The 25,522-nt window shown below is 40.6% G+C and overlaps 1 long non-coding RNA gene across 1 annotated transcript in view; it reads right to left on the bottom strand.

Moving 5' to 3' along the window:
• Positions 1-5,550: 5,550 nt before the first annotated feature.
• The window catches only part of LOC132660203 (uncharacterized), a 36,136-nt gene continuing 16,164 nt past the window's right edge, over positions 5,551-25,522 (bottom strand). Inside the window, exon 2 of the long non-coding RNA XR_009601524.1 lies at positions 5,551-10,957. This is a non-coding gene — a long non-coding RNA (uncharacterized LOC132660203). The remainder of the gene's footprint in view (positions 10,958-25,522) is intronic.

Here is a 25,522-nt window from a genome sequence, read left to right as displayed (position 1 = left end):
TTGTGAGGTGTTTTAATATCTAGTGGGTCTATTCTCTTTCACTTTTTTCCTTTTTGAATTCCTTGAATATTCCTGCTTGTTTATTTTGCCGTGTACTTTGCAGTCAATTTATTTAATGGAAAATATCCTGTTGGTATTATGTTAATTTATAGATCAACTTTTAGAGAATATTGACATCTTTAGGAGGCTGAGTTCTTCTGCCTAACTACATGGTATGGGTCTCCATTTGTGCTAGCCCAGTAAGACTCCTTTTGTACTTCTGACCTCTGGAACTGTAAGCTTTGCTTCTTTCTCTATGTAGATTTTAAACTTCTTGCTTGAAAAAGGCTAATTCTATTTGTTATAGGATATACAAGAGTGATTTTTCAAATGCTGAAGTAAAAAACATGTGATAGTAGTATTACACTGAATTTCTTCTCTCAGGAGGTCACTTGTATCACTGGATATAAAATCACAAACAGCTTTGTTCACTGCTCACTGTTTGAAGATACGCTATAGCTCCTTGTAGACAATAACTGCTGAAACTGGTTCATAGCCAATGATTATATTGTCAAATATGTAAAATGTTTCTTGACATGTAAATTACTGCATATGAAAACTTTATTAGAACTGAGGTTCAAACAGCCCCATCAAATTCTGAAGAGAGAGATCAGAGCAAACTGAAAGGAGGGAAAATGCTGATGTGTGAAACAGACAACTCATCATGCCAGGCTAGGAATGCATAAGGAGAGCTATGAATGTGTCCAGACCTCATTGACCCTTGATATCAATCATCCAAAATATACTTTCAAATTCTTATGCTGGAGTCTTTAGGGTTTTCCATGTAGAGGATCATGTCATCTGCAAACAGTGAGAGTTTTACTTCTTTCCTGCTCTGATTGCTGTGGCCAAAACTTCCAGAACTATGTTGAATAGTAGCGGTGAAAAAATCCCTTGCATTCCTATACACGAATAATGAGAAAGTAGAAAAGAAATTAAGGAAACAATTCCATTCACCATTGCAACGAAAAGAATAAAATACTTAGGAATATATCTACCTAAAGAAACTAAAGACCTATATATAGAAAACTATAAAACACTGATGAAAGAAATCAAAGAGGACACTAATAGATGGAGAAATATACCATGTTCATGGATTGGAAGAATCAATATAGTGAAAATGAGTATACTACCCAGCAATTTACAAATTCAATGCAATCCCTATCAAGCTACCAGCCACATTTTCACAGAACTAGAACAAATAATTTCAAGATTTGTATGGAAATACAAAAACCTCGAATAGCCAAAGCAATCTTGAGAAAGAAGAATGGAACTGGAGGAATCAACTTGCCTGACTTCAGACTCTACTACAAAGCCACAGTCATCAAGACAGTATGGTACTGGCACAAAGACAGACATATAGATCAATGGAACAAAATAGAAAGCCCAGAGATAAATCCACACATATGGACACCTTATCTTTGACAAAGGAGGCAAGAATATACAATGGAGTAAAGACAATCTCTTTAACAAGTGGTGCTGGGAAAACTGGTCAACCACTTGTAAAAGAATGAAACTAGATCACGCACACAAAAATAAACTCAAAATGGATTAAAGATCTAAATGTAAGATCAGAAACTATAAAACTCCTAGAGGAGAACATAGGCAAAACACTCTCAGACATAAATCACAGCAGGATCCTCTATGATCCACCTCCCAGAATGCTGGAAATAAAAGCAAAAATAAACAAATGGGATCTAATTAAAATTAAAAGCTTCTGCACAACAAAGGAAAATATAAGCAAGATGAAAAGACAGCCTTCTGAATGGGAGAAAATAATAGCAAATGAAGCAACTGACAAACAACTAATCTCAAAATATACAAGCAACTTCTGCAGCTCAACTCCAGAAAAATAAACGACCCAATCAAAAAATGGGCCAAAGAACTAAATAGACATTTCTCCAAAGAAGACATACGGATGGCTAACAAACACATGAAAAGATGCTCAACATCACTCATTATTAGAGAAATGCAAATCAAAACCACAATGAGGTACCACTTCACACCAGTCAGAATGGCTGCGATCCAAAAATCTGCAAGCAACCCTCCTACACTGTTGGTGGGAATGCAAACTAGTACAGCCACTATGGAGAACAGTGTGGAGATTCCTTAAAAATTGCAAATAGAACTACCTTATGACCCAGCAATCCCACTTCTGGGCATACACCGAAAGAGACACATGTACCCCAATGTTCATCGCAGCACTGTTTATAATAGCCAGGACATGGAAACAACCTAGATGTCCATCAGCAGATGAATGGATAAGAAAGCTGTGGTATATATACACAATGGAGTATTACTCAGCCGTTAAAAGAATTCATTTGAATCAGTTCTGATGAGATGGATGAAACTGGAGCCGATTATACAGAGTGAAGTAAGCCAGAAAGAAAAACACCAATACAGTATACTAACACATATATATGGAATTTAGGAAGATGGCAATGACGACCCTGTATGCAAGACAGGAAAGAGACACAGATGTGTATAACGGACTTTTGGACACAGAGGAGAGGAGAGGTGGGATGATTTGGGAGAATGACATTCTAACATGTATACTATCATGTGAATTGAATCGCCAGTCTATGTCTGACGCAGGATGCAGCATGCTTGGGGCTGGTGCATGGGATGACCCAGAAAGATGTTATGGGGAGGGAGGTGGGAGGGGTTCATGTTTGGGAATGCATGTAAGAATTAAAGATTTTAAAATTTAAAAAAATAAAAAACTAAACAAACAAACAAACAAACAAACAAACAAAAATTCTTATGCTACTAGACTAAAATGCCAGTATATTAGCATGACTCCAATTCTTGAGTATCTGGTACTTACTGAGAAATTCTGTATAAGTAAAGAAGAGTTACTTCCTAGCCATCATATATAATCAACCATAAACTGGCTTAAGTAAAATAGTCAGGAGTTGTATTCTTTTATCCTGTCTCACCTGAATCTATAAAAAGAAAATCTAAAATGTTGATTAGGGCTTTTAAAAAAGATTTTATTTTTGCGTGTGTGAACCATTTTCAAAATCTTTATTGAATTTGTTAACAATATTGTTTCTGTTCTATGTTTTGGTTTTTTGGCCATGAGATACGTGGGATCATAGCTCCCCAACCAGGGATCAAACATGTGCCCCCTGAATTGGAAGGTAAAGTCTTAACCACTAGATGCCAGGGAGGTCCCTCAATTAGGACTATTAAGCGAGGGTTTTACCTCTTTGGGGGCTCAGCTATTGAGGGGATTAGCTGTATAGAATTTCAAGGCATCCCTCAGATGTAAACATAAACAACAAATTGATTAGGGAGATCCTTTAAATGATTCACAGCTTGGAGGAGAATGTCCTGTAAACTGAATGCTTTAATTAGCTTCAACAAATGGGAGAGACAAACTGGAATAGAACCAAGGGAAGATGCTTAGACTAACTAACATGCCAGCTCTAGTTGTTTGCATCAGAAGAGCTACACTGCCATGGCAATTTTTCTAGTTGAATTCAAAGAAAAAGTAGAACATGCGCAAAACAGGAAAATACAGATTAAAGAAGTAGGAGTGTTAATCTGCATTAATATTCAGGTAAACCAAATTTTATAATTTTAAGAAGGGATATAACCATTAAGGGAAAGAGGTCCCTGGCTTACAGCCACTGTTCATCTCAGACTTGACTGCCTGCCATTAGAAGCAGGCACTGGGCTAAAAAAAGACCCAGAATATTACAAACCCAATTTTGGAAGGTATGTTAAATGTCCTCTGGAGTGATCCATCTCCTTTCCTGTGTTGATTCCTTTCTGTAGAAGCCTCACAAAGTCATCACTAAATCAGCTGGTACACTTCCTTCCAAAGCAGTCTACTCAGTCCTTGGCATGCTCTGGCTGTTATATTCTCCTGTATGTTGATCCAAAAGCTGCATAGCTTTTGTTTCTACCCATTGCTTTTAGTTCTGTTCCTTGAGGAACAAAATTAATCTTGGAACTATACAACAGTTTTTCAGCTCTTGAAAACTGGCTATCATTTCCACAATGTACTGTCTTTAGCTGACTAACTAGCTCTTAATTTCTTTAACTGCTCTGAACAGGACAAGAGGTCAAATTTCTTCATCATCCTTGTCTCTCTTTTACAAGCTTGTGTTTCTCTGTGTCAGCTTAGGCAATTAACTCAGTAATCAAGTATGAACTGTTCATTGCTGAACAGAGCATACTTCCTTTGTTTTAAATCTTTGCTATCAAAATGTGTTCTTCCAACTCACAGGACTATCCAGGAACTTGTTAAAAGAGAAAACTCCGCAGACTCACCTCAAACTCCTGAGTCAGAGTTTGGATTTTGGTAAGATCCCAGGTGACTCATATGAACTTTAAAATTTCAAAAACACTGTTCTAGACAAGTGGTTCTCAAACTTGACACCACATTGGCATACAGGTCCTTGAGTCCATTCTGGGCGATGATGGAAAAAATGTTTTTTCCCAGAAGCAACAATACTACCTATTTTTCTATACAAATGTTGAAATACAGGGGTAGTTGAAGGGTGGAGAGCAAAATAAGCATGTCATGAGTCAAGAGTACTAACAAACCCAACAAAAGAAAAGTCAGTTTCCATGTGCTGTGTGGTGGTACTATCCAATCTTGGTTCTACTATTTGAGATATGACATAATACTCATCGGAAATTATAGTGGCTTTACTTCCTATTGATACAAGAATCTGGATAATAAAACATAAAAAAACCCAATGAATTTAGAAATCACAATCTCTAGGATGTCAAATTTTATAACTTATGAGGGCTTGCTGTTTAATGTTAAAACAGTGATTTTATATTTATTTGCTTATACCACGTGGTGGCTCAGATGGTAAAGAATCTGCCTGCAATGTGGGAGACCTGGATTCAATCCCTGGTTCAGGAAGATCCCCTGGAGCTGGGATTGGCAACCCACTCCAGTATTCTTGCCTGGAGAACCCCAAGGATAGAGGAACCTGGTGGGCTACAGTCCAAGGGGTCACAAAGAGTCGAACATGACTGAGCAACTAACATATATGATGAATTGAGACTCACATACCAGTAATGCTTATGTCTTGTCCACTACATGGCAGCCTGAAGGCATACGCAGGTCCTTTTTTGTTGTAGATTTTGGAGTCAGTGTTTTATATATCATTCATCTATCATTTTAAAGGAGACAGTAAAGTAAACTCACTTGCATCAAGAGAAAATATAAGCTTTTTGTTCCATGACTAAAGAAGCTAGATTAAAATCTACTAATTCAGTGGTCCCCAAACTCTGGGATCTAATGCCTGATGATTTGAGGTGGAGTTGATGTAACAATAATAGAAATAAAGTGCACAATGAATTTAATGTGTTTGAATCATCCTAAAACTATTCCCTCTCCCTGACCTGTCAAAAAATTGTCATCCACGAAACTGATCACTGGTGCTAAAAAGGTTGGGGACCATAACTCACTGGGAATAGAAACAGTATTCAATACAAAGTAGAAACAAGGAAGATTTTAGAAAGATTCTCTTGAGAACAAAAAGGGGAGAGTCAGAGAGGAAAGGGTTTAATCTCACAGCTCTGCTGTTTGAACATCCATTTTATCTGTATAGAATGAATAAGTTGACTTATTTTATTGCATCCCATAAGGGAAATTCTCTCAGATTCATTAGATAAACCAACAAACAGAATGGATGCAATATTTTTAGCACATCAGCATGTAAAAGCTTTGCATTGTGCTGCAGGAAAAAAGATACATGTAGACCACGTGTCACGTTCCGGTCAATGCTTCTGGCTGTCTACACTTGTCGAGTGCTTCTCACTTCTTACATAGAAACTGCCACAGCACATGGTAAAAAATGCACCAAACTATCACAATTAGTCATGAAAATATTCCCTAAGAATACAAAATATTAGGGACTGATCCCAAAATACTCCCTAGTATACAAGTTCTAGGGACCATCATTTTTTTCTGAAATTTCTTTTTTTTCCTGTGAAGTGGCAGAAGAGAACTGTGGTAATTTTAATCTCTAACAGAAGGATCTTTAAGGAGAAGGCTGAAAAGTTGAATGGGCTTCCTGGGTCTCTCAGTGGTAAACAGTTCACCTGCAATGCAGGAAACAGTTTCAATGCCTGGGTCGGGAAGATTCCCCTGGAGAAGAAAGTGACAATCCACTCCGGTATTCTTGCCTGGGAAATCCCATGGACAGAGGAGCCTGGCGGGCTACAGTCCAAGAAGTTGCAAAAGAGTTGGACATGATTAGCAACTAAACGGCAACAAAACGTTGAACACTCTTTCTGGGCATCTGGATAAAATAGCAGTTGAGATGAGAACTATAAGTTAGAGGACAGGCTCAGCAAAACAGCATTTCAATGCCTTCCGTCTGCCTTCTCTTCTCTTCATTGTATCCCTCAGCCATGCAGTCTGTTGTTTCTTTCCTCCTTATTCATGTATCAGTTCCAAAAATAACTGCTGGACACTTACTGCATGCCCAGCAATGTGCTGACTTCTAAGGATACAGCAGGAAGCAAGACAAAAGATCTACTGTTGTGAAGCTTAGTATTAATCAGAGAAGACATGCTGTTAACTAACCAAATTACAACAAAGTGTTTGACTGTGTTTACCCCATCTCATTGTCATTTACCTCCAATGTCTACGTCTTTTCCCCCCACTCTGTGTGGGCATATGGAAACTAGGGGCAATCAGGGAGACCAGGAACAGAGGAGGTGACTTTGTCTCTATATTCTCTGAATCTTGTAGTTTTGGGGATAGAGTACTCACTTTTCAACTTAATGTTAAATATTTATTTCCTATTTCCAAACTTCAGTTACACCTCACATCATAGTATTATCTTAAAATTATAACAGTGTGTAGCACTTTATTATTTTTTAAAAAAATATTTATTATTTGGCTGTGCTGGGTCTTAATTTTGGCACTCAGGATCTTCAGTTGTGGCATATGGGACCTAGTTCCCTGGCCAGAGTCGGTCGAACCCAGACCCCCTGCATTGGAAGCACAGAGTCTCAGCCACTGGACCACCAGGAAAGTCCCTGTGTAGCACTTTAGAGTTTGCAAAGTCCTTTCACAGTCATTGGTACCTTAGACTCAAAACAAGACTGTGAGATGAATGATCCATTTTATGGAGGAGAAAATCAAGGCTCCAGGAGGCTAAGCTACTGGTCTCATTAGCAGCAGAGTCTAAACTTGAACTTTTTCGCCTGGTTTAATTGGTTACAGGCTCATACTAGATTTAAACCTGTCTTTGCCTTGGTGATGCTTCATTGACTATCTACTGTGCTAGAAGAATGTTAAAAATCATAGTTTGTGTTACTTCAGTGAATGATTACAGAGACAGTGATTAGATTTTATCTTAGCTGTTTGCAGCAATTACACTGCAGGTGGCACACTGACATACTCAGACCCAGGGATGCATTTGCCAAGTGGTTTCCTAGAAGCTGCCTGTTTTGTTTGTTTGTTTTACCATTTATTTTTTTTTTAATTTTTTTTGGCTATGCTGAGTCTTCCTTTTTGTGTGGACTTTTCTCTTGTTGAGGTGAGTGGAGGCCACTCTCTAGTTGCAGTGCATGAGCTTCTCATTGTGGTGGCCTCTCTTATTGCAGAGCATAAGCTCTAGAGCCCACAGGCTTCAGTAGTTGTGGCTCCCAAGCTCTAGAGCACAGGCTCAACAGTTGTGGCACATGAGCTTAGCTGCTCCAAGGCATCTGGGGTCCTCCCGGACCAGGGACCAAACATGTTGTCTCCTGCACTGGCAGGCAAATTCTTCACCACTGAGCCACCAGGGAAGCCCACTGCCTAGTTTTGGTTCCCTTGCCAACACTACTTGTGGCTGGAGCTCTGCAAGTGGAGACAGAACAAGAGACTCTTAGGAGACTGCTGGAGCAGGGGCCCTGACATACTTGTATAGGTCAGACTATTATGAGTAAAGTGGGTTAAATTTGGGAAGACAGTACAAGAAGATGTCAAGAATCTCAGAGCTGGTTACAATGAGAGTTAAGCAGCAGGATGATGAACATCAACAGGTTAGGCAGGCTGGCATCACGGGCCTGTGACCTATGCAGGGTTTAATATTCTGCTGTTGCCATCTTGAAGTTCTTGACAAGTATGTTTTCATATTTAGTACAATGGGGCAGTGATGATGGACAGAAAGAAGGGAGTCTGTGAAACATGCATGTGGTTAATCATTTCCCTCCTCATTTGCACATAGCACTCACCATGCTCTGTGAGCACGCAGTAAGTGAGCAATAAGTGACTTTTATGTATTTGGGTGTCTGTGAAAACAGGTGTCCATTATCACAGGGTGATCCATGAGCACAGGGATGTCCATGAACATTCTGAACATCTGTCCAGAAATACAGATGGCCAAGGATCTCTGTCTCTCACATCCTTTCCCACTGTTGCATCAGCTGACCTCTTAAACTGAAACGATAGCATGGAAGGAAAGGGAGAGATGAAGCAACTCAGAGTTTCTGGTCATCTCAGCCCTTCCTTTCTCATCAGCAAGTCAAAAAGAGAGTTAGGTGGTGTATGCGTATATTAATAAGTAAAATAAAGCCAGGTGGTTTTGTGACATTTTCCCACTCTTCTGGTTAGAACAACATGCATCTGCTTGTTTCAGTTCTGATATACAAATTGCGTAATTTTGGTGATTCTGCATATGAGTTAAGTGCTCTTGTATTTTCATTTAAAATTGGCATTTTACAATATCAAGATAAATAGGAAAATTCAGGCTATACATTTAAATTTAAAAATTTTGTTTGTAATAACATTAAATATTAATTTTAAAAATTCTATGATAAGTGAAGAGAGAGGCCACAGAGGAAAGAAAACGTTTATATCCAAGCACGTTTAAGGCATGTTTTCTCTTGCTTTGGGAACAGGGTTCCTGCATTTTCACTTTGCACTGGGCCCTACCAATGATGTGGCCAGGTCTCCTCCTCCCAGGTAGGGTAAAGAAACCTTCAGCACCCTGGAAGTCCTGAAAAGATCAGTAAGAGCTGGAAACTTGGTGACTTTTATGTATTTGGGTCAGACAAACTAGAGGATGTTCACCAAAGGAGCCCCAGACAGGTGTATCCAGAGTCTGGGGGACAGTCAAGGTCACCTTGATATAGACCCTAACTAGCAACAGAAGAGTGTGGTCCCTGGTGAGGCTTACTAATCATTTTCTGGCCTTGGGTGGCTTCTCTGAGCACCCTGGAGAGAATGGGCCCTCGAAGAGGAATAGCAGATGCCAGCAGCAACAAGAACCAGGTGGCTGTGAGGTGCCAGTGTCTGAGTCAAGGTGTTTCTCATATCCTGTCAATGCCTGCTACCTTTATCGCTGCATTGGCGCTCCAAATGCTTGAGCTCAATCAAATTGAGTTTTGTGAGTTTTCTAGTTGCCCAGGGAAACTATTCTAATTGCATCAAATGTCTTAGCAATAAACATCATGAATGCTTTGACTCTGTCGACCCCAGGATACACAGATGCTGTGAGACAAGAAAGCAAAGACGTCACTGGAGACTGGATCTGAGCCCCATATGGGCAACAGCTGGCAAGCATGAACACTAAACACATCTAAATCTCACAGTTTTCTCTGCTCACATCTGACAAAGAGGGCAAAACTCATAGGCTTTCCTAGACAGAAAGCTCCCTGCTTCCCACCTTCAGCCTCTAACTCAGAGCCCATGGCACACCCTCCCTCCTTCCTTCCTGCTGTCACATCACCAACAGGAAGGGGATGTGTGTTCATACAAAACCAACCATGATGGCGAATGGTCTTTAACATCCTTTCTTTGACTCTTATTGAGCTTTGCCAATAAGGCTAACTGCCTACAATAGTAAATACATGCCATATAAGGATTTTCACCAAATATAAATAAGAACTCAAAAAGTCTCAGCATTTCTTCTCCCCACTCTTATTTCTACCCACACATTGGCTACTGCTTCTGAAAGATATAAAGATTCTCTGTAAACCTTGGGAGTAGCCAAGGCGATAGTGTGCTGAATAGGAAATACACACATTTAGTATCAGAACTTGCCAGTGGGGCACTGGCAAAAGTTATTTTATATCAGCGAGCCTCCTCTGTTAACTGATGAAAGAAGTGGGTAATGGCTTTGTTTGTGGTGGTGTCTGGGCAAGTGTTAGTTATCATTAAGACAGTCAGTATTTCAGTTTCTGTTGAATTGTTGAATCCTCAAGGAAGCTTGGTGGAGAAGTCCCCTGAGTAGTTAGTCTGATTGTCCTAACCTCTGCTTGGCATTGGATGTCCCAAAGGGGGATAAAAAATGACCAAGGAGAAAGGATGAGGGCCAGTGGCTGTAATATCCTGGCTGATTCTCAAAGCAAATTTGACATACTTAAGATGGATAAAGGCAAGATTGATTAAGCGGTCTGTTGAGACATATCGTTGTTCAGTCTCTAAATTGTGTCTGACTCTTTGTGATCCCATGAACTGTAGCATGCCAGGCTTCCATGTCCTTCACTATCTTCCAGAGTTTGCTCAAACTCACGTCCACTGAGTCAGTGATGCCATCCAATCATCTCATTCTCTGTTGCCCCCTTCTCCTCATGCCCTCGATCTTTCCCAGTATCAGGGTCTTTTCCAATGACTCAGCTCTTCATATCAGGTGGCCAAAGGATTGGAGCTTCAGCTTCAGCATCAGTCCTTCTAATGAATATTCAGGGTTGATTTCCTTTAGGATTGACTGGCTTGATCTCCTTGCTGTCAAAGGAACTCTCTAGAGTCTTCTCTAGCACCACAATTCAAAAGTATCAGTTCTTCAATGCTCAGCCTTCTTTCTAGTCCAACTCTCACATCCATACATGACTACTGGAAAAACCATAGCTTTGGCTATCCGGAACTTTGTTGGCAAACTGATGTCTCTACTTTTTGATATACTGTTTAGTTTTGTCATAGCTTTTCTTCCAAGTGTTGAGACATGGCCAACTGCAAAAGAGAAATACTAAAGATAAATTTACAGCTCCAAGAATTCTCTTCACCTTATATATTTCACATGTATTCGTTTAGAATAGGAAATACTTTTAAAATCAGTTTGTTTTCATTTTGTAAGTGACACAAAATTCTATTAAATTCCATAGCAAAATATTTGACAAACTGTTTGAAAGGGGTAGCAATAATTAATGTTTGTAACATGTCTTAATCTTTACAAAGCACTTCTTTAATCATGATGCATTTGCTCCTCACAGAAACCTTTTGAGAGTAGTAACAATTGTTTACTTGTTTTATAGGTAACAATACTGGACCTAGTATCTTTTCAGGAAAAACTAGAAATTAGTTGGACTCTAACTTGAATCCAGGCCCACTGATTCCAACATCCATAACGCTTAACAAAATGTACAAGTGATAGTCAGATACTCTGATTAGAGACGGAATTAGCCCAGCACTTGGGGAATGTGGACTCTGGTTCCGACTCTGTCATCATCGGGAGTCGCCTCAGTCCCTCCCTTTCACCAGGTCTGTTTCTTCATCAGCAAATTGAAGAGGCTCTGTGGAGCATCTCTAAGTTGTCTCCCATTCCTCTATCACTCGATTGATATGAAGAAAAGAATTGCAGTGGAATCACATTGAACAGAAATTACTCCAAGGCTATCTATTTTAGAAAATATGTTTTCTGTTTGGCTTATGGCAGGAGGGCAAGTAGGAACAGCCAAGCAAGTAACAGAACTAATCCAGGCGAATTTTCTCACCCAGCATAACTCCCACAAAAAAATAAACTCCACCTGGCACCGTGCAGACCCCACCCCCGGCCCCGCCCCCGCCCGCAGGAATTCAGGGTGGATCTCAGAGGAAGCGGCTGCGGTAGGGCGCCTGGCACATTCTCCTGTCTTTGAGCTTGAAGATAGGAGGAGGCTCCATCAGGAAGGTGGGAGTTGGTCCCCAGCAGATAAATGAGGGTTTCAGAGGCGCTGAACCTGATCCACAGGCGTCGTGCCTTTCCCAGAGAAACTCATACTCGTTAGTCATAAATAAGTCCTGTGAAATGCCTCCCACATCCCATGTGAATATTTCAAACATCATTCTTAGCCAAGAAAAAAAAAAAAAAGAACAAAAGCAAAAGAGAGATTTACCTTTTAATCTTTAATATTTGTTTATTTATTACCAGATTTAATCTCCTGAAAAAAAATTTGGTATGACATCTTTAAAATTGTTCCTGTCTGACATTTCCCGGTGAGGCGCAAATATTCAGGCAAGACTGGGGCTTTGGGGGGTCCCATCTAATCTTTATGCTCGTTCTTATTCTAGCTACTGGAGGTCTTCCCATTCTGAAGACCAGGCAAAGTGCTATGGGAGAAATCTGTGGTGGGGAAGCAGGTTTCCCTAGAGTCAGGGGTCAGGCACTGGGCCTACACTTTAGTGGTCGGATGAATAAGATACAGTTTAACTAGCCGTTACCAGTGGGGAGAGAACGGGGGATGGACACACAGGGGAAGGGGATTAAGGATACTGGTGCACGGGGCCGATCCAGAGAGATGATATGGGGTGGGAGGTGGGAGGGGGGTTCATGTTTGGGAACTCATGTACATCCGTGGTGGATTCATGTCAGTGTATGGCAAAACCAATACAGTATTGTAAAGTAAAATAAAGTAAAAATAAAAATTAAAAATAAATAAATAAATTGTTGATATGAAAAAAAAAGAGATACAAACTACTCCAATTAAAATAAATAAATTTAAATTTAAAAATAAAATAAAATAGATAAGATACAACGATGTAATGTACAGCACAGGGAATATAGCCAATATTTTACAATAACTTTAAATGGAGTATAGTCTAAAAATATCAAGTCACTGTGTTATACGTCTGAAACTCATGTAACACTGTAGATCAATTCTATTTCAATTTGAAAAAGACATAGGCTTCCCTGGTAGCTCAGAGGTTAAAGAGTCTGCCTGCAACACGGGAGACCTGGGTTCCATCCCTGGGTCAGGAAGATACCCTGGAGAAGTACCCACTCAGTACTCTTGTCTGGAGAATCCCAGGGATGGAAGAGCATGGTGGGCTACAGTCCACGAGGTTGCAAAGAGTCAGACACGACTGAGCGACTTCACTCACTCACTAACTCCGGGAACCCTCAGTTTTAGTGAGAGAGACAGTCAGGTCAGGTAGAGGAATCAAAGGAAACATTTGTGAGATGTGAGCTTGGAGAATAGAGTTTGGCTTAGGCATGCATACAGGAGAGGACTGAAGGCTATCTGAGAGCAGAAGAGAATTCAGAAACACCTCAGAGAGCAGATGACGTTAGAACTGAGTTTTAAGGGAGGTGTTTCACAAGAGAAGGAGTAGGGGAGAAAAATCTTCATGAGAGAAATTAAGGCACGTGTAAGGCAGGGAGGTGAGAGAACAGGGTCTCTTCCAGAAGCCTGACCCTCCTTTGCATGACAGGCGCCCAGGACTTATATGTGGAAGTGGGGCAGTATCAGCTTGGAAGTTTGAGCATCAGCCAGAAGATGAAGGGGACTTGTGTTCTATTGGGGTGGGAGGTTAGCTTTTTTTTCTCTCAAGGCAATATGAACTTGGTTTTTGGATTACCATTCTGGCAGAAATAGAAAGGATGGATTAGAGGGAGAAGAGGCTAGAGGAATTTCTTCTTATTATTATTTTAAATTTTTGGCTGCATCTTGTATCATGTGGGACCTTAGTTCTCTGATCAGGGATCAAACTTTCATCCCCTGCATTGGAAGGCAGAATCTTAACCACTGGACCTCCAGAGAAGTTCCCAGGCTAGAGAAACTTAAACCAGCCATATAGAGGCAAGAGAGGGGACATGTGAGAGAGATAGAAGAGGATGAATTGGTAGGACTTGATGGGGTCGCAAAGAGTCGGACGCGACTGAGCCACTTCACTGTCTGTAACTATTTTCTGGAGAAGGAAATGTCAACTCACTCCAGTACTCTTGCCTGGAAAATCCCACGGATGGAGGAGCATGGTAGTCTACAGTCCATGGGGTCGCAAAGAGTTGGATATGGCTGAGCCACTTCACTGTCTGTCTGTCTGTCTGATGGCCCGCTACACAGACCCAGTAAGCAACAGAGTCATGGGGCTTGGGAATGCCACTTAATCATGATAGGAGAGGGTGATGAGCATTGCCTGCCGATGGGTGGGCTAAGAAATACTACCTGAGCTATTTGTTGGTATTATGGTTGGGGTGAGGGATGAGCCAGAAAGTGGATACAGTAGTGGTAAAGCTTCTTCCCTCTTTATAAGATCTTGTCCTCTGCCTCACTGTTCAAGGAGTGGTCTGAGGTCCATGGACCAGCAGCATCAACATCACCTGGCACCTTGTGCAGCATCCTGAGCCCCCCAGGTTTACTAAATCAGATTCTGCTTTCTAATAAGATCCCCAAGTCAGTTATATGCAGTTATATTAAAGTTTGAGAAGCACTGGCCAAGGGTAACTCTTTGAACTTTTCTGTTTGTAGGAGGATTATAGAGGGAGTAACCACAGAGAAACAGCATAAAGCATAAAACAAAAAAGCCAAAGGATTCAAATTGTTAATCACAAGATTGTGGAGCCAGACATTGATGTTTCTTTGTCCTGAAGTTTATACCTAATGGTAACTATGCCTAATTACTATCTTGACTCTCTGATCTTTCTTCCACTTCCTATTTCTATTGCTATTCTTTAGATATTTGATTTTGATTTTGTGTGCATGCTCAGTTGTGTCTGACTCTTTGCCCCCATGGACTGTATCCCACACCAAGTTCCTCTCTCCCTGGAATTTTCCAGGCAAGAATACTGGAGTGGGCTGCCATCTCCTACTCCCAAAGATCTTCTTGACTCAGAAATCAAATCCTCATCTTTTGCATCTCCTGCATTTGATGGTGGATTCTTTACCACTGTGCCACCTGGAATAATCTTACATGTATCTGTGACACTTAAAGATACTTAAAAAGTTGTAAAATGAGTAAAGCTATCTTGGGAACAGTTAAGACAACAAAATAAAAAATTAACAAATTTGTTTACATATCTCTGGCATCTTTAGCAGCTCATTATTCCTGAGTTGTAAGGAGATGTTGAGTATGATTTAATAAAGGCTAAACTGATATTCTCCAACTTCTAGATCAGAGAAGAGACTCAGAAGGTCAGGGTCACTTGGAACCAGGGCTCTGTTGGGAGCCAGGCAGCTTCAGGCAAGGAGCAAGGGTCTAAGTCATTGTGACATCTCCATTAAGCCTCAGGAACTGTTCATTGCTCCAGACAGGAGCTCTGATGGTTGTGGCTCTTGCCTTTTCAGCATCTCATTCATTCAGTTAGGATGGATTTACTGGTGTGAAAATTTGATATGGATCTAGATCTCTATGAGCAAATAATAATAACATTTGATGGAGGTCATAAAGATGACTCAGTCCCATAAAAGAAAAGGGCTCTGCAAAACACCAAAGGCACACCAAGATAAAAAAGCAGAATATGCTGCCTTTTCACAAGCTTAAAATGGCATTCACCTCTAGAAACAGGCTTAATCTAAGCTTTGACATGAGCCATCAAATGCAAGATTTCCAAAGTCTGATGATGTGTTAGTTGCACAAAAAGTATGAGAGCAGGTAGACCACATTCATTTGCCGCTGTGATGACTGGAATGCCTATATGTTGGAGCAAAGAAGTGACAGAAGAATGCGTGAACTTCAGAAGCACTTACAGTGATGAAGTCTAGACAAATCACAGACGACTTTAGTGGCGATGTGAAATTGCTTTTCAAGTACATAATAAACGATGGGATATTCTCTTCTGAACTACTCTTGTTTCTGTGAACCACAACTGTGAAGAGAATGTGTTTCTTAGGAATTGAACAAAGCCTTTGAAACAGTCCACAGCTACTCTGAAGGAATGGCCAGTTTCCATCATGGAAGTCCCTTTGGGGTGGTTTTTATAGCACTGTCCTGAGGGAGGGGCACTTTGCACTTAGGCGCTTCACTCAGTTTTCTCATCCATAAGATGTGATGCATCCTAAAGCAGACTGACTGAATGGATCCATCAGACCAGCAAGTGGTTATTTCTTCAGTTCCTGGGTATACAGTGAGTAATGGTGCTCCTAGTCTCTCTCCTTAAAGTGTGGAGTTTCGGATACTGTGGTCATGAGAGTGGAATGAAAGTCCCCTCTCACCACCCTTCTGTGCCAAAATTACAAAGATGTGGGAGGAATGTGGAGGGGTGGGGAATGCCATCACATTTTCATTTTACCCACTTGGCTGACCTGTGCAGAAGATGTAGGATTAACAGTGAATTATTCCAAGTGTAATTAACTGGCGGCTTGAATTATACTTGCTCCTCTAGATATGATATCTTCTCCAGTATAAATAGACAAATTCTTTGACACCTGTTTTGTAGCTCCATATCTGACCACCTCCAAACTCCTACTGAACCTAATAGCGTATTTCAGAGAATAGAATCTAACTTTGAGGCCAAAGAGAAAGGCTGAATGTTACAGACTCCAAGTAGGAGGGATTTAATTCCTCATGGTGAAAACTTTGACCAATGGGGGATATTTGACAGGAGAGACTTCAAGGAGACTTCAAGAAGAATTTCCTGTGTCTTCTAAGAAACACACCTCTAGAGTAAGGGTGCAAAATCTCTATGAGAATTCACGGGCATACCTTATCTGTTTCGTTTAGGAAAGGAAGGCTGTAACTGGAGGAATGACTTCCAGATGAGACCTTAAAAGCATTTAATCCATTTTGTAGCTACTCTGAGAGATCTGAAGGAGCTGGAGATTAGCTGAGTGTTAAGCCCGAGCTCCCTAGGAAAACACTAGAGCCCCTGGGCTATGTGCTCTCTTCCAGGCCTGGCAGCCAAAGCTGGGAGCCTTGGGAGTGGGAGGAGGTGGAAAGGATGCTCAGGCTGGTGGTAGAAGAGGAGGTCGATTGGGAGATGGACAGACAGGCATCTGTCACTCCCTGTGAAAACTCACTGGGCAGAAGAGAATCCTCAGTGGTCAGTTTATTGCTAGTGAAGACCCAGTAAAACAGATGCTTGATTTGCCCCCAAACAGAAAGGTGTATGGGAGGGAGGTACCTCAAAATAAGGAAAGCAGTGAAGTGGTGGATTTTTTCTTTTCTTTGCTTTTTTTCTTTGTTTCATAATATACCTGTCTCAATTTGACATTATTTTTAAACAGACCACATCTGTGCTGGGAAAGGAGAGTGTCTGATAGGTAAATCCGGACCATGAAATGAATAGAAAGAAAGGTCATTTTCATTCACCTCAAATTTTTAAGTTCTTAGTTTTGTTTTTATTTGAAAAGTTGTGACTCTTTTCCTGGAGGGACTTATTACCTGCAGAAAAAGACATAATGCAGGACACTTGGAGTTTGGAAGGAAGAATATTGTATACATAAATGCAAGCTGAGAAAATGTATGCCTACATATACATGCATGTGTGCTCAATCGCTAAGCCATGTCCAGCTCTTTGTGACCTTGTGGACTGTAGTCTGCTAGGCTCATCTTTCCACAGGATTTCCCACACAAGAGTACTGGAGTTGGTTGCCATTTCCTCCTCCAGGGTATCTTCCCTACCTAAGGATCAAACGTGCATCTCCTGGATTGGCAGGCAAGTTCTTTACCACTGAGCCACCTGCGAAATATATATATATATATATATATATATATATATATATATAAACGTATATATATATATATTTATAACTTTAGGTAAGTACCAAAAGGAATGCTTTGGTTTTCTTTCTTTACCTTTCAAAGTGCATTCTTATTAGGTTTTTCTGTAAGATTAAATAACAAGGGAATGGGCAAGGTAAACACAGGGCTTGAAAATTACTTTTTGTTGGAAAAAATTACAATGACTTAATCCTAACCTGCCCTCGAACCAGGGCAGCATGCAGCCACAGAACTTAACATCGCAGACTATATCCTGAGGCCCCTGATGTTTGTAACAGCCATTTCTTGTGGTCAACACATATTTTAACTTCTCAAAGCTTTTTAATTACAAAGATGTTTCTATTTTATCTAGCAAGACAGCCTCCACTTGAGAAAATGTGATGCCTAGATAAGAAGTATTTCTTCTTTCCCTTTACTGTTCTGATAAATATTCCAGAAGAGTATCTCAAAAATCAGTGGCAGCTGCCTGTCAAGAAGACATTCTGTCAAATTAGACAATTTAATGATTTTGCAGTGTGACATGAAATTTCTATTTTTAATAGAATTGTCACCAAGGTTCATCACCAACTACAGACAGGTACGTGATTTAGTTGTGAGTCACCAGAGTTAGCACCAGCTAGAGAATTTATCTGAGGTACCACACTTAGTAAGAAGAGAGAGACACTTGTGGTTTTGATAGAATGCCCATGAGGACTCTGTTTATATAGACCTAGAGTGACTTTCTTGAAACTCTGTGTTTCTATCGGTGTTTTACATCTATCTTACCCTTAGCTTTGCTGGAATCTCTTAAGGCTATCAATTCATGTTCTTTTGCCAGGAATCAATATCAAGCAATGTTTTGTAGTTCTCAGGAGATTTGATAACCTATAAAAGCCTTTCTATGAAGAAGTGTCCTTAGAATAACAATCTTGTTTAAATCTTTGGCAGTAATTTTCTATCATACACTCTCTCATAAATGCAGACTCCTGTCCATTCTCATTTATTTACTCATTGACTTATTAGTATAATTTTCAAGTTCAATATGATAAAAATTATCTTTAAATTCTTATGTTTATCATAATTATAATAATTAAATTCACATTATTTCAAATATCATACATAATTCATAATAGTGGAAATAATCATTTAATGCTATTCAGTTTCACAGCATCTCAAATTTCACATGGTTTTGCTATTGTTAAATCACACTTAAGCACCACTTTTATATTGTTATGGTAATATGACCATCAACCTGCATTTACTTTTATGTCATAAAGCTCTCATAACTAAAATATGGCAACTGAAACTGACTTCTCCCTGGATTCATAGCTCCTAGGAAAGTAAAAATCTTATATGAAACCAACTCTCTGCTTCCTCTGTTCCTAGGAGGAAAACACCTAAGTAGGGTTTTCAGGTTGGGTTCTTACCTATCAATTCATTATCACATTTGGAGCAGTACTTATTACTCATGCTTAGTTTCGATGAAGAGAGGTATTTCCCTTAACCTCCCTTACTCCGCCCTACCCAGGGCAAGAGACTGGAGTTTTCTGATTTGAGAATTTGGAGATAAAATCTGAGATCCCTGCTCGGTCCTTCCCCTTTCTTATTGCAGTGCATCCAGCTGCAGAAAGCACCCTTTCTGGTCTGTTCCTCCAAGCTGTCTACATTTCAGGGGCAGGCTCAATGCTGGTAAGGAGATGGGGAACATAGGTGAACTTTCCCAGAGCCCAACATCTGGTACATGGGCTGCTGATCTTGAGAAATCAACAAGGAGTGGAATTTGAGGGGAAAAGTAACACTCCCAGAGCCTGAGACTTTGAAATGGGTCAGGCCATATTTTTGTTGTGCTGAGTTTGGCATCTGCAGGTATCTGTATTGTGTGATGCTGCTAGTTTTTACAACAGTAGAGGTGAGCATTGGTGAGGCTGGCTTTTAACTTGCATAGCCAGAGCAAGCTAGTTTGGGTTTTAAAGTATGAGCTACTTCTCATTGGCTTGATATTATATGAAGGCTGGGATGGGATTAGATCTTTCAGGTACTAGTTAAACAAAAAGCATTTGCTGTATCAATAATATTTTTCAGTCAAGTTGATAGGCAGGAGCTTTAGCTTTCATGGGATCTGAGTTCTGCACACCTTGCAGAGCACTTGTGGGGCTTAAGATTTCAGTTTTTCCTGCGAGGTCTAAAATCAGCTTAAATTCCATTTTGTACTGTAGCCCAAGAGAAAACAAAGGAGACTCTAGGCTAAGTTTGGGTTAAGTGGCTTATTCATAACCTTGGGTTTTTCTCTACTGTGTTATTTCAAATTGACTCTGGATTTCTTAATGACAGGATCTCTATCCTTTGCTTTGGTTTTTAGAGAACCAAGCTCTAAGTCCATCCATAGAACTGTGGTAAATTTTATTAATGAAATAATAAAAAAGGGTTGGAAGATCTTATTATAATAAAAATATGTCATATTTTAAAGGGATATAAATAAATTAATAAAGTTACCATGGACCCAAAAGTTAGAAAGATAACAAAAATGTCATTACCAGGTATTCTCTGTTTCCAGAGGTCAGATTTGCTTCTTGACTAAGAAAGAGCTGGAGAGATCTGAAAATCATCCCTCAAATAGAAAAAGACCCATTCAGTCCTACTAAAGGGCTTCCCTGGTGGCTCAGCAGTAAAGACTCTGCCTGCAATGCAGGTGCCCCGCGAGACCCAGGTTTGATCTCTGAGTTGGGACGATCCCCTGGAGGAGGGCATGGCAACTCACTCCAGTATTCTTGTCTGGAGAATCCTATGGACAGAGGAACCTGGCGAGCTACAGTCCATGGGATCACAAGGAGTCAGACATGACTGAGATGACTTAGCATGCATGCAATATAACAAAAGTAGTGGAAGAAATAGAATGAAATAAAAAAATTAAAATCTGTTGAACAAGAAGAGAAAGAAAGAACTTTAAGTGGCAGCTGTGAAAGGAAAGATGAGACTTTGACAACTGGAAGGTCAGACCTGATGTGTGTTAAGGGGAATGGGATGTACCCAGGTCTAATGACTCTTAAAGGAACTGTTTGCAAAAGAGGACTTGTTTTGCATGGTAACTAGATCAGAAAAGCTAACACAGATCCCAAACAGTATAACAGAGGAAGAGGAGAAACATTGTGAGCACAGACTAGAATGGTTGTCTGAGGGAGCTTGTCCCCAGGATATCCTGAGAAAGACTTCTTAAAGTTTCACTTGTATAGTCTATACCCTGACCAATTGGGGAATCACTTGCTGACTGTCTGGGCAAGTCTCCCAAGGTTGCTTATTATCTTCATCCCAAATCCAGGCCTCTCACTATCCTATAAAGAGGAGAGGATAAAATGTGGATATATAAAACTCTTCAAACAGAGACTCCTAATCTTCTAAGATTCGGTAAAGAGATTTCTCAAGAGGATCTCCAAGATGAGAAAAATTAAGTTCCCAATGTGATTGGCTGACATCTGTAGAACATAGTGGGTGTAAGCAAGAGAAATATTAATACAATTTATTTGACTACCTGTTGAGCATTTTGTTGTTTTAAAATCCTTTGACACACATCATCTCCTTCGAGTCTCACTGTGCCCTGTGATAGAGGGTAGTATACTTCCGGAATCATAAGCAATGGGACTGCACCTCAGCCGGTGGGTACTTGCTAAAGGACATTCACGTATTGCTGAAGCCTGGCTTGGAGAATTTTGAGCATTACTTTACTAGTGTGTGAGATGAGTGCAATTGTGCTGTAGTTTGAGCATTCTTTGGCATAACCTTATTTGGGATTGGAATGAAAACTGACTTTTTCCAGTCCTGTGGCCAATGCTGAGTTTTCCAAATATGCTGACATATTGAGTGCAACACTTTCACAGCATCATCTTTCAGGATTTGAAATAGCTCAACTGGAATTCCATCACCGCCACTAGCTTTGTTCATAGTGATGCTTTCTAAGGCCCACTTGACTTCACATTCCAGGATGTCTGGCTCTAGGTGAGTGATCACACCATCATGATTATCTGAGTCATGAAGCTCTTTTTTTGTACAGTTCTTCTGTATATTCTTGCCACCTCTTCCTAATATCTTCTGCTTCTGTTAGGTCCAGACCACTTCTGTCCTTTATCGAGCCCATCTTTGCACGAAATGTTCCCTTGGTATCTCTAATTTTCTTGAAGATATCTCTAGTCTTTCCCATTCTGTTGTTTTCCTCTATTTCTTTGCATTGATCACTGAGGAAGGCTTTCTTATCTCTCCCTGCTATTCTTTGGAACTCTGCATTCAGATGCTTATATCTTCCTTTTCACCTTTGCTTTTCACTTCTCTTCTTTTCACAGGTATTTGTAAGGCCTCCCCAGACAGTCATTTTGCTTTTTTGCATTTCTTTTCCATGGGGATGGTCTTTATCCCTGTCTCCTGTACAGTGTCACAAACCTCCATCCATAGTTCATCAGGCAGTCTATCTGTCAGATGTAATCCCTTAAATGTATTTCTCACTTCCACTGTATAATCATAAGGGATTTGATTTAGGTCATACCTGAATGGTCTAGCAGTTTTCCCTACTTTCTTCAATTTCAGTCTGAATCTGGCAATAAGGAGTTCATGATGTGAGCCACAGTCAGCTCCTGGTCTTGTTTTGCTGACTGTAGAGAGCTTCTCCATCTTTGGCTGCAAAGAATATAATCAATCTGATTTCGGTGTTGACCATCTGGTGGTGTCCATATGTAGTCTTCTCTTGCGTTGTTGGAAGAGGGTGTTTGCTATGACCAGTGCATTCTCTTGGCAAAACTCTATTAGCCTTTGCCCTGCTTCATTCCGTACTCCAAGGCCAAATCTGCCTGTTACTCCAGGTATTTCTTGACTTCCTTCTTTTGCATTCCAGTCCCCTATAATGAAAAGGACATCATTTTTGGGTGTTAGTTCTAAAAGGTTTTGTAGGTCTTCATAGAACAATTCACTTCAGCTTCTTCAGCGTTACTGGTCGAGGCATAGGCTTGGATCATCATGATATTGAATGGTTTGCCTTGGAAACGAACAGAGATTATTCTGTCATTTTGAGATTGCATCCAAGTACTGCATTTTGGGCTGTTTTGTTGACTATGATAGCTACTCCATTTCTTCTAAGGGATTCCTGCCCACAGTAGTAGATATAATGGTCATCTGAGTTAAATTCACCCATTCCAGTCCATTTTAGTTTGCTGATTCCTAGAATGTTGATGTTCACTCTTGTCATCTCCTGTTTGACCACTTCAATTTGCCTTGATTCATGGACCTGACATTCCAGGTTCCTATGCAATATTGCTCTTTACAGCATCAGACCTTGCTTCTATTACCAGTCACACCCACAGCTGGGTATTGATTTTGCTTTGGTTCATCCCTTCATTCTTTCTGGAGTTATTTCTCCACTGATCTACAGTAGCATATTGGGCACCTACCGACCTGGGGAGTTCCTCTTTCAGTATCCTATCATTTTGCCTTTTCATACTGTTCTTCCAGATGAACTTCCAGATGTTCAAGCTGGTTTTAAAAAAGGCAGAGGAACCGGAGATCAAATTGCCAACATCTGCTGGATCATGGAAAAAGCAAGAGAGTTCCAGAAAAACATCTATTTCTGCTTTATTGACTATGCCAAAGCCTTTGACTGTGTGGATCACAATAAACTGTGGAAAATTCTGAAAGAGATGGGAATACCAGACCACCCGACCTGCCTCTTGAGAAACCTGTATTCAGGTCAGGAAGCAACAGTTAGAACTGGACATGAAACAACAGACTGGTTCCAAATAGGAAAAGGCGTATATCAAGGCTGTATATTGTTACCCTGCTTATTTATCTTAGATGCAGAGTACATCATGAGAAACGCTGCACTGGAAGAAGCACAAGCTGAAATCACAATTTCTGGGAAAATACCAGTAACTTCAGATATGCAGATGATACCATCCTTATGGCAAAAAGTGAAGAGGAACTAAAAAGCCTCTTGATGAAAGTGAAAGAGGAGAGTGAAAAAGTTAGTGTAAAGCTCAACATTCAGAAAACGAAGATCATGGCATCTGGTCCCATCACTTCATGGAAAATAGATGGAGAAAAAGTGGAAACAGTGTCAGACTTTATTTTAGGGGGCTCCAAAATGACTGTAGATGGTGAGTGCAGCCATGAAATTAAAAGACGCTTTCTCCTTGGAAGGAAAGTTATGACCAACCTAGATAGCATATTAAGCAGAGATATTACTTTGCCAAGAAATGTCAGTCTAGTCAAGACTATGGTTTTTCCAGTAGTCATGTATGGATGTGAGAGTTGGACTGTGAAGAAAGCTGAGTGCCAAAGAGTTGATGCTTTTGAACTGTGGTGTTGGAGAAGACTCTTGAGAGTCCCTTGGACTGCAAGGAGATCCAACCAGTCCATCTTAAAGGAGATCAATTCTGGGTGTTAATTGGAAGGACTGATTTTGAGGCTGAAACTCCAATACTTCGGCCACCTCATGTGGAGCTGACTCATTGGAAAAGACCCTGATGCTGGGAGGAATTGGGGGCAGGAGGAGAAGGGGACGACAGAGAATGAGATGGCTGGATGGCATCACCGACTCTACGGACATGAGTCTGAGTGAACTCCAGGAGTTGGTGATGGACAGGGAGGCCTGGCATTTTGCAATTCATGGGGTTGCAAAAAGTGGGACATGGCTGAGTGACTGAACTGAACTGAAAGGACATTCAACTAGTGATTGAGTATAATCCAGATTGCTGACTTGTGCCGTCTATTCCATTCCCCTGAACCAGACTGTTCTTCCCACCCCTAACAGGGGTTGCTCAGCCTGAAGAATGACCAACAGTGATATAAGGTCTGGGTAGTCTCAGAAGATATAGTTATCTTGAAAACTAATATTGTGAATTGCCTGATTCTTTTTAAAATTAATTAATTTTTTGCCGTGTGTCATTGCTCTGCGTGTGCTTTCTCTAGTTGAGGCGAGCAGAGGTGACTCTCTAGTTGCTATTCACTGGCTCCTCATTGTGGTGGCTTCTCTTGTTGTGGAGCACAGGCTCTAGTTGTGCGGGCTTCAGTAGTTGTGGCCCCTGTCTTAATTGCCCTGCAGCATGTGGAATCTTCGTTCTCCAGCCAGGGATCCAGCCCATGCCCCCTGCATTGGGAGCACAGAGTTTTGTTTTTGCTTCTTTTCTTAATTTATTTTTAATGGAAGGATAATTGCTATATGATATTGTGTTGATTTCTGCCATACATCAACATGAACCAACTGTAAGCATACATATTTCCCCTCCCTCTTGAGCCTCCCTTCCACCTCCCACCCCATCTCACCCCTCTAGGTTGTCACAGAGCCCCTGTTTGAGTTCCCTGAGTCATATAGCAAATTCCCACTGGCTGTCTATTTTACATATGGTAGTGTGTATGTTTCCAAGCTTCTCTCTCCATTCATCCCACCTCTCCTCCCCTCCTTCCCTCATGCTCATAAATCTGATCTCTATGTTAGTGTCTCCATTGGGGAGTGCAGAGTTTTAACCACTGAACTACCAGGGAAGTCCCTGAGTGGGACTATACTATGAAATAGGGCAGGTAATCAAACCAATGCCAAATCTGATAGCTCGGCCTTTTAAGAAATTTATGAAGAGTGACTCCATTTGGTTTGAGGGAAAAGCAGTCTTTTAAAGTGAAGGTTTTAAACATATTTGAGCAGATTCAGAAAATTTTTGCACATAAGGAAAAATACCCCTCCTCCAGTCAGTCTGCACAGTTATTATTATGAATAATTTATATTTCTCTCGGGGATTTTGCTATTTATTGCTCTTAATTATTTGCTTTTCAATTGCCACTATAGGTTCCCTGGGGAAACCCTTGAGAGAAGGAAGTTGTCAAGCTGGGGAAAGCATCAGCCTAATGACTCACCGGTACTGAAGCTGTTGG

Source organism: Ovis aries, chromosome 8, assembly GCF_016772045.2.
Source record: "Ovis aries strain OAR_USU_Benz2616 breed Rambouillet chromosome 8, ARS-UI_Ramb_v3.0, whole genome shotgun sequence".
NCBI lineage: Eukaryota > Metazoa > Chordata > Mammalia > Artiodactyla > Bovidae > Ovis > Ovis aries.
Note: the sequence above shows the minus strand (reverse complement) of the source record. Positions and strands in the feature narration are given on the sequence as shown.